The following is a 9,449-nucleotide window of genomic DNA, read 5'->3' as shown; positions in this document are numbered from 1 at the left end:
GCGCTGTTGAGCCATTTTGCCACGCCCATTAATGAAAACCATTAAATATCAAATTTTTCGCCAGGCCTGACTTGCATGCAAAATTTGGTGACTTTTTGGGCACGTTTAGGGGGGCAAAAAGGCCTTCCTTTTGTCAGGAAAATAATAATAATAATAATTAAAGCTGCAAGCAGCAATGAACGGGCCCTCGCACTCACGGCCACCGCCCCCCATAAGTATCAGAAATGACACCACCCACGACTTCCTATGTCAAACCATTGAAAAGTTATAGCAGAAAAAAGGGACAACCAATCAGAAGAAGGGGCGGGGCTAATTCAAGCCAATGAAGGTCAAGGACTCCATACAGAATCTGATGACACCAACCACGACTCTCTATGTCAAACCATTCCAAAGTTATAGCAGAAAATCGGGACAACCAATCAGAAGAAGGGGCGGGGCTAATTAAGGCCAACGAAGCTTGAGGACTCATTACAGAGTCCCATGACACCACCCACGACTTCCTATGTCAAACAATTAAAATGTTATAGCAGAAAAAAGGGACAACCAATGACAAGAAGGGGCGGGGCTAATTCAGGCCAATGATGGTCAAGGACTCCATACAGAATCTTATGACACCACCCACAACTCTCTATGTCAAACCATTCAAAAGTTATGGCAGAGAAAAGTATTCTAGGGGGCGCTGTTGAGCCGTTAGGCCACGCCCATTAATGCAAACCATGAAATATCAAATGTATCGCCAAGTCTGGCTTGCATGCAAAATTTGGTGACTTTTGGAGAACTATCAAATATGGACCAATCACATGAAGGGGGATGTAGGATGTAGACGCACATTTTGATGTATAACACACCTGGGGGCACGTTACGGTTCGGGCTGAATTAACTGCCGAAGGAATGGCATAAATTTCGCCAAAATGACACAATGTATTCAAAATGGCCGACATCCTGTTCGGTTTCGGCCATGGCTCCAAGAGACTTTTCTTTAAGTTGTGCCATGATACAGGTGTGTAGCGATTTTCGTGCATGTACGTCAAACCGTATTGTGGGGCTTGAGGCACAAAGTTTTCTAGGGGGCGCTGTTGAGCCATTTTGCCACGCCCATTAATGCAAACCATGAAATATCAAATTTATCGCCAGGCCTGGCTTGCATGCCAAATTTGGTGCCTTTTGGGGAACTATCAAATATGGACCAATCAGATGAAGGGGGGGTGCGCTTGTTGGCGTCTAGCGTCGCCACGGTAACACTTTTGAAAGAGAAAAGTAATGCGTGTAGTCGCAGGATGGAGACGCACATTTTGATGTATAACACATCTGGGTTCACGATACGGTTTGGGCTGAATTAATTCTCGAAGGAATGGCATATATTGCTCCAAAATTACGCGATTAATTCAGAATGTTCAAAATGGCCGACTTCCTGTTCGGTTTCGGCCATGGCGCCAAGAGACATTTCTTTTAGTTGCGACATGATACAGGTGTGTACCGATTTTCGTTCATGTACGTCAAAGCGTATTATGGGGCTTGAGGCACAAAGTTTTTTCTGTCGAACCAATCAGATGAAGGGTGGGTGCGCTTTTTGGCGTCTAGCGCCGCCACGGTAACGCTTTTGAAAGAGAAAAGTAATGCGTGTTGTCGCAGGATGGAGACGCACATTTTGATGTATAACACACTTGGGGGCACGTTACGGTTCGGGCTGAATTAACTTTCGAAGGAATGGCATAAATTTCGCCAAAATGACACGACTAATTCAAAATGGCTGACTTCCTGTTCGGTTTAGGGCATGACGCCAAGAGACTTTTCTTTCAGTTGTGCCATGATACAGGTGTGTAGCGATTTTCGTGCATGTACGTCAAACCGTATTGTGGGGCTTGAGGCACAAAGTTTTCCGGGGGGCGCTGTTGAGCCATTTTGCCACGCCCATTAATGCAAACCATTAAATATCAAATTTTTCGCCAGGCCTGACTTGCATGCAAAATTTGGTGACTTTTTGGGCACGTTTGGGGGGGCAAAAAGGCCCTCCTTTCGTCAGAAGAAAAAAGAAAGAAAAAAAAAAAAAAAAAAAATTCCTACAGATACAATAGGGCCTTCGCACTGAAGGTGCTCGGGCCCTAATAAAAATTCCTACAGATACAATAGGGCCTTCGCACTGAAGGTGCTCGGGCCCTAATAATAACGCGAAGAATTCCTACAGATACAATAGGGCCTTCGCACTGAAGGTGCTCGGGCCCTAATTAAAGCTGCAAGCAGCGATGAACGGGCCCTCGCACTCACGGCCACCGCCCCCCATAAGCATATCAGAAATGACACCACCCACGACTCTCTATGTCAAACCATTCCGAAGTTATAGCAGAAAATCAGGACAACCAATCAGAAGAAGGGGCGGGGCTAATTAAGGCCAAGGAAGGTCAAGGACTCCATAAAGAATCTGATGACACCACCCACAACTTCCTATGTCAAACCATTCCAAAGTTATAGCAGAAAATCGGGACAACCAATCAGAAGAAGGGGCGGGGCTAATTAAGGCCAACGAAGGTCAAGGACTCCATAAAGAATCTGATGACACCACCCACGACTCTCTATGTCAAGCCATTCCAAAGTTATAGCAGAAAATCGGGACAACCAATCAGAAGAAGGGGCGGGGCTAATTAAGGCCAACGAAGGTCAAGGACTCCATAAAGAATCTGATGACACCACCCACGACTCTCTGTCAAACCATTCCAAAGTTATAGCAGAAAAAAGGGACAACCAATCAGAAGAAGGGGCGGGGCTAATTCAGGCCAACGAAGGTCAAGGACTCCATAAAGAATCTGATGACACCACCCACGACTTCCTATGTCAAACCATTCAAAAATTATAGCAGAAAAAGGGACAACCAATCAGAAGAAGGGGCGGGGCTAATTCAGGCCAACGAAGGTCAAGGACTCCATAAAGAATCTGATGACACCACCCACGACTCTCTATGTCAAACCATTCCGAAGTTATAGCAGAAAATCAGGACAACCAATCAGAAGAAGGGGCGGGGCTAATTAAGGCCAACGAAGGTCAAGGACTCCATAAAGAATCTGATGACACCACCCACAACTTCCTATGTCAAACCATTCCAAAGTTATAGCAGAAAATCGGGACAACCAATCAGAAGAAGGGGCGGGGCTAATTAAGGCCAACGAAGGTCAAGGACTCCATAAAGAATCTGATGACACCACCCACGACTCTCTATGTCAAGCCATTCCAAAGTTATAGCAGAAAATCGGGACAACCAATCAGAAGAAGGGGCGGGGCTAATTAAGGCCAACGAAGGTCAAGGACTCCATAAAGAATCTGATGACACCACCCACGACTCTCTATGTCAAACCATTCCAAAGTTATAGCAGAAAATCGGGACAACCAATCAGAAGAAGGGGCGGGACTAATTAAGGCCAACGAAGGTCAGGGACTCCATAAAGAATCTGATGACACCACCCACGACTCTTTATGTCAAACCATTCCAAAGTTATAGCAGAAAAAAGGGACAACCAATCAGAAGAAGGGGCGGGGCTAATTCAGGCCAACGAAGGTCAAGGACTCCATAAAGAATCTGATGACACCACCCACGACTTCCTATGTCAAACCATTCAAAAATTATAGCAGAAAAAGGGACAACCAATCAGAAGAAGGGGCGGGGCTAATTCAGGCCAACGAAGGTCAAGGACTCCATAAAGAATCTGATGACACCACCCACGACTCTCTATGTCAAACCATTCCAAAGTTATAGCAGAAAAAAGGGACAACCAATCAGAAGAAGGGGCGGGGCTAATTAAGGCCAACGAAGCTTAAGGACTCATTACAGAGTCCCATGACACCACCCACGACTTCCTATGTCAAACCATTCAAAAGTTATGGCAGAGAAAAGTTTTCTAGGGGGCGCTTTTGAGCCGTTAGGCCACGCCCATTAATGCAAACCATGAAATATCAAATTTTTCGCCAGGCCTGGCTTGCGTGCAAAATTGGGTGCCATTTGGGGAACTATCAAATATGGACCAATCAGATGAAGGGGGGGTGCGCTTGTTGGCGTCTAGCGTCGCCAAGGTAACACTTTTGAAAGAGAAAAGTAATGCGTGGTGTCGCAGGATGGAAACGCACATTTTGATGCATAACACATCTGTGTTCACGATACGGTTCGGGCCGTATTAACTCTCGAAGGAATGGCATATATTGCTCCAAAATTACGCGATTAATTCAGAATGTTCAAAATGGCCGACTTCTTGTTCGGTTTCGGCCATGGCGCCAAGAGACTTTTCTTTAAGTTGCGACATGATACAGGTGTGTACCGATTTTCATTCATGTACGTCAAACCGTATTCTGGGGCTTGAGGCGCAAAGTTTTTTCTGTCTGAACCAATCAGATGAAGGGGGGGCACGCTTTTTGGCGTCTAGCGTCGCCACGGTAACGCTTTTGAAAGAGAAAAGTAATGCGTGGTGTCGGAGGATGGAGACGCACATTTTGATGTATAACACACCTGGGTGCACGTTACGGTTCGGGCCGTATTAACTGCCGAAGGAAGGCATAAATTTCGCCAAAATGACACGATTAATTCAAAATGGCCGACTTCCTGTTTGGTTTCTCGACATGACGCCCGGAGACTTTTCTTTAAGTTGTCCCATGATACAGGTGTGTACCGATTTTCGTGCATGTACGGCAAACCGCATTGTGGGGCTTGAGGCACAAAGTTTTCAAGGGGGCGCTGTTGAGCCATTTTGCCACGCCCATTAATGCAATCCATTAAATATCAAATTTTTCGCCAGGCCTGACTTGCATGCAAAATTTGGTGACTTTTTGGGCACGTTTAGGGGGGCAAAAAGGCCTTCCTTTTGTCAGAAAAATAATAATAATAACGCGAAGAATTCCTACAGATACAATAGGGCCTTCGCACTGTAAGTGCTCGGGCCCTAATAATAAAAATTCCTGCAAATACAATAGGGCCTTCGCACTGCAAGTGCTCGGGCCCTAATAACGCGAAGAATTCCTACAGATACAATAGGGCCTTCGCACTGAAGGTGCTCGGGCCCTAATTAAAGCTGCAAGCAGCGATGAACGGGCCCTCGCACTCACGGCTACCGCCCCCCATAAGCATATCAGAAATGACACCACCTACGACTTCCTATGTCAAACCATTCAAAAGTTATAGCAGAAAAAAGGGACAACCAATCAGAAGAAGGGGCGGGGCTAATTCAGGCCAATGAAGGTCAAGGACTCCATACAGAATCTGATGACACCACCCACGACTCTCTATGTCAAACCATTCAAAAGTTATAGCAGAAAATTGGGACAACCAATCAGAAGAAGGGGCGGGGCTAATTAAGGCCAAAGAAGCTCAAGGACTCATTACAGAGTCCCATGACACCACCCACGACTCTCTATGTCAAAACATTCAAATGTTATAGCAGGAAATAGGGACAACCAATCAGAAGAAGGGGCGGGGCTAATCTTCGCCAATTATGGTTAAGGACTCAATACCGAGTCCCATGACACCACCCACGACTCTTTTTTTTTTTTTTTTTTTTTTTTTACCTTGTCTGCACACATATTATTGATTGATACCATGACGGTAGAAACCAAAAGTGTATATATGTGCATTATTACTATATGTAATATATACATATATATACGCACACATATGCGTACACATACATAAATATACACATACAAACCCAGTGTTTTTTTTTTTTTTTTTTTTTTTTTTTTGGGGGGGGGTGATGGGGGGGGGTGACGACATCCACTGCCAATCCAGGAAGCAGGAACACACGGAGACACACGTCAAGCACTGGAAATCTGCAACAAAAAAACCACAAACAAAGCACGAAACCGGCACGGAGCCATCCAAAACACGAACAGCAATCGACCTAAATCTTGAGATCTGATCGCAGTCTGAGCTAAGCTATCGCCACCGCTACCTAAACCCAAAAACTAGAGAGCCAGCATGCAGGTGAACAAGCCAGTGTGTATGTCTATGTGTGTGTGTGTGTATGTATATGATCATGCATGTGTGTGTGTGTGTGTGTGTGTGTGTGTGTGTGTGTGTGTGTGTGTGTGTGTGTGTGTGTGTGTGTATGCATGTGACTAAATGACTATATGTGTGTGTGTGTGTGTGTGTGTGTGTGTGTGTGTGTGTGTGTGTGTGTGTGTGTGTGTGTGTGTGTGTGTGTGTGTGTGTGTGTAATAAACCAAACAAAGCTCCACCTGAAGTGTATCTATAGTGGGGGAGGGGGGGGAGCAACCCCGCCACCCGCGAGACCAGAGGCCGACAAGGAAGAGCCCGGAACCCAGGCCACCGGCAACCCCACAGAGGGGAGAAGTAGGAGGGAGGCAACCCACCGCCTGCGAGGCCCCCCCCCCCACCCGGCGGCGGCCGAGGGGGCCCGCGGGCCCCCTCGGCCACCTTCGGCCACCCGGCCCGGTGTCCGGCCCGGCCACCCGGTCCGGGCCGGACACGCGGCCAGGAGGCCCTCACCCTTCAGGCCAACGACCCCCACCCGGCAGGGGGCCAGCCTGCCCGGAGAGACAGAGCCGCCCCGGCCGCCGACGCGGGCAGGCGCACCCGTCCCCCACGAAAGTGGCCCTCCAAGACCATAGGGGCGCCCCGCCGTAGAGGCAGCGGGGGGGACCGGAGACGGGCCCGGAGAGAGGGAACCCCCCAACAAGGCGACACCCGCGCAGGCCCGACAACGGAGGGCCCCAGACCCAGGCATCCCATTCATTCATCCATTCACTTATTCGATACCTATACTAATAATAATATAATATACTATACATAATAATAATAATTATACTAATAATAATACTAATAATAATAATAATAATAACCATCTTTGTATAAAATAATATTGATAAATTATTAAGTTTTTGATGTCCTGCCAATGGAGGCTCAAATCCTCCATGGCAGGACCCTTCCATACCGCATTCCCACCGACACAGACATACAATCACGCACCGTTTCCCCCTCCCCGGGGGGATCCAGCACCGCCAGAAGGCACCCCAGGCTGCACGGCGGGCCCCGCCAGGCCCGGGTAACCCGACCCACCCGTCCCAGGCCCAGGCCGGTGAGGGAACGCGGGTGATGTGGGACCCCCTCCCGCCCCTTGTGTTGAGTGCATGTGATTAATGCCATAAAAACAGGGAGGAGGGAGGGCCAAGTATCGATTGACACAGACCCCCCCCCCTCCCGAACTACGTGTCCTTGTCAAATGTATTTATTAAGTGTTGAATGTGCAGTGTCTATTTTGCTGTTAAAACCGTGAGGCGGGGAGTGCCAGGCCCCGCGGGACAGTGCCCCCCACGACCCGGACCCCCCGCCTTTCGCCTATGTGCGTATGAATCGTGTAGGGGGGGCAAGAGGGGGAGCGGAGGCCGAAGCCAGGAAGCAGGACCAGCAAAGCCGGCCCTGATAAGACACCCGCGTCCCCCCACCGGCCGTCCAGTAGACGGGGGCCGGCCCCCCGAGCCGGGCAAGGGCCCCACCGTACCTCCAAGGGCGCCCCCGGCGCCGCCGGAGCCCCCAGACGGAGGGGGAAACGGTCCAACATCCTCCCATTCATACTGACAACATAAGACATAGATACCTGGGAATGGTGCCACCCCGCCGTCGCGCCCGCCCGTGCACCCCCCGGTCAGGGGAGGCCCGCTCCCCGGACCCGGCCCCACCCCCCCCCGAGGCCACCCCGGCGGACACCCCAAGGGTCCCGGAGTCCCCACATCCGCAGGGGCACTTGGCCCCCGCCCAGCGACGGAGGACCAAGGCAGCAATGCCCCCCCAGCGCAGACAGCCACCCCCCACCCAGGCAGGGCCGGGCCCTCCGGGTGGGACCCCCACGTCCACGGCCCCGCCCCCCCCCGGGAGGCCCGGAGACGCCCCAGCCACAGCCCCCCGCCCGAGCCCTCCCCAGCCACCCCCCCCCCCACCGCCATGAGGCAACCACCCCCACAGGCCCCCAAGGCCCCCACCGGCTAGGGACAGGGCCCCGCGGCCCCCCCCACCGCCCCCCAGGGGCCACCCGAGGCCCGCGCCCCAGACCCCCCAAGCCGACCCCCAACCCCAAGGGCTACGAGATCACCACCCCCCCGCCCCCACTAGGTAACGAAGCCAATAAACGGGGACCACAGAGAGTGCAATTCAGCCGAATGTTGTTCAGTGGAGGCAGACATTATCTCACTACTAATATGATCTGATAAAAGATTCCTAAAATGGTTGATACATAAACTGGATTTTTGTTTCCAATTTACTAGAATGGTTTTCTTTGCGATACATAAGGCAGTGAGAACCCGGTGTGTCCAATTAGGATCTATTTGAGTGTCTCCCAGGTGACCTAATATACATACCGTGGGGCACACTGGGATTCTGTGGTTGATCCATGTGGATAAATCCTCACAAATCTCCTTCCAGAACCTCTGTACCGGTGTACAGAACCATAAAGCATGCATATAATTATCTGGGGTGTTCTCTGTGCACTGTGAACAGATATTAGAGGTGACAAAGCCCATCTGGAACATCCTTTGTCCAGTATAATGTATTCTATGAAGAACTTTGTACTGTATAAGTTGTAGGTTTGGGTTTTTAGTCATAGTAAACGTATTTAAGCATATTTGTGACCAAGAAAACTGGTCGGTATTAAGAGAGAGATCCGCCTCCCACTTAGAGATCGGGAGAGAGACTGAATCGTCCAGTTTAGACACTAACCTGTAGAGTTTTGATAACAACTTTAAAGTGCTTAGATTCAATAAATCTATTATCTTAGCGGGAAGTTGTAAATCTAATTGGCTAATTTTGTATGTTTTATTTATTATTGCCTTAAGTTGTTGATACTCTAAAAATTTATTCCTGCTAACTCCGTATTGAACAATAAGTGTATTGAAAGGTACAAACTGTCCTCCTACAATTACGTGCTGTAAGTACCGTATTCCTTGATCTCTCCATTGAACGAAGTTAACCATCTTTTTATCCTTTTTCACGATGTCTGGGTTGTTCCATATGGGTGTACGGTCACATGGAAAAAGTGAAATTTTAGCTATTTTAAGAAATTCCCACCAAGCTGATAAAGTTGTGCTAATATTAATGCTTTTGAAACATTGATGACGTTTGATACTTTGACTAATAAATGGTAACTCTGAGATTTCTAGTTCATTACAAAACACTTGCTCTGAGTCCAGCCATTGACTATCTAAAGGATGATCTTTTGACCATTTTACAATATACTGTAACTTACTGGCTATGAAGTAATACTGAAAATTAGGTAATTCTAAACCTCCATATTCTTTGGACCACCCACGACTCTTTATGTCAAACCTTTCAAAAGTTATGGCAAAGAAAAGTATTCTAGTGGGCGCTGTTGAGCCGTTAGGCCACGCCCATTAATGCAAACCATGAAATATCAAATGTATCGACAGGCCTGGCTTTTCTTTAAGTTGCGACATGATACAGGTGT

The sequence above is a fragment of the Cololabis saira genome, chromosome 18 (genome assembly GCF_033807715.1).
Source record: "Cololabis saira isolate AMF1-May2022 chromosome 18, fColSai1.1, whole genome shotgun sequence".
In the NCBI taxonomy this organism is placed as follows: Eukaryota; Metazoa; Chordata; class Actinopteri; order Beloniformes; family Belonidae; genus Cololabis; species Cololabis saira.
Note: the sequence above shows the minus strand (reverse complement) of the source record.